The following is a 1,348-nucleotide window of genomic DNA, read 5'->3' on the forward strand; positions in this document are numbered from 1 at the left end:
TATGTATATAGGTAGATATATATGTACATAGGAAGATGAAGACCCAGGAGAGCTGATGGTTCTAGTATGAACATTTCCGTATGAAAGCCAGCAAACTTGAGACCCAAAAAGAGCTGATGTTGGGATCCAAAGACAGGCAGGCTAATGTTCCTGCTCAAAACTCTCAGGCAGTAGTTCACTATCACTCTTGCGAAAGTCAGCCTTTTTGTTTTGTTCATTCAAGCCTTCAGTTGATTTTATGGAGCCCACTCATGTTAAAGAGGGCAATCTGCTTTACTTGGTCTACAATCCAAATGTTAATCTAATTCAAAGACACTTTCAGAGACACACCCATATAATATTTGACCAAATATCTGGCACCCTATGGCCCATTCAAATTGACACGTAGAATTAACCATCATACATAGTATCAACAATATATGAGAGTTTCAGTTGCTTCAAATCGTAAATATTTGGTAAAGTCAGTGGTTTTAATATAAGCCATTCTAGTGAGTATGTAGTAGTATCTTACTGTGGTTCTAATTTGCATTTTACTGATAACTAACTATATTGAGCACCTTTTCTGTACTTATTTGTTCTTCATATACCTTCATTTGTGAAGTATCTATTCAAATCTTGTGCCCATTTTTATTCAGTTGCTGTCTTATTATTATCAGGTTGTATATATTCTGGGTACAAATCCTTTGTAAAACATGCACATTATGAATATTTTGTCCATATCTGTGGCTTGCCTTATCTATGTATATATGTCTCTGTGTATGCATACTTCTAAGTATTAGTGTATATGTGTATCTAGGAGTATATGTGTATTTGTGTATGTACATATAGTTCTTTTACTCTAACTTTAGTGGCATTTTGGGAGGTAGCAGTAAATACATGAATATGTTTAGTTTAACATATTTTGCTCAAAGTTTAAAATTCTTCGTCTGTGCTTTCTAAGTGACCTTTACAGCCCCTGTAGAATATATGCTACATGACATTATATAAACATCTGTTTACATGTTTTCCTGCATTCTTTGCTGAACTCTAGGCTCATTGAGGGTAAGGTCAGGTATTCATCTTTGTACTCCCAGTGACTAGCATAGTCCTTGGCATATATTACATACTTCAGTAGATTGAAAAATAGACACTACTTATCTTGGGAGAAGTTTGGGTTGTGATGGTTCTGTCTAGGACTCTTTTCTCTGCTTTATTCATGTGTCAGTGTGTACTTTTTGGAAATTTCAACTGGAAATGTAAAGTATGAAAAGTCTGAGTGTATTTTATAAAGTCTTCTCTAATTAAATTATAATAGGCTTTAAATGACAGCAGGGGTCAGCAAACTTTCTGTAAAGGGCCAGAGAACAAA

The sequence above is a fragment of the Colobus angolensis genome, unplaced genomic scaffold (assembly GCF_000951035.1).
Source record: "Colobus angolensis palliatus isolate OR3802 unplaced genomic scaffold, Cang.pa_1.0 Scaffold203, whole genome shotgun sequence".
NCBI classification, from domain to species: Eukaryota; Metazoa; Chordata; class Mammalia; order Primates; family Cercopithecidae; genus Colobus; species Colobus angolensis.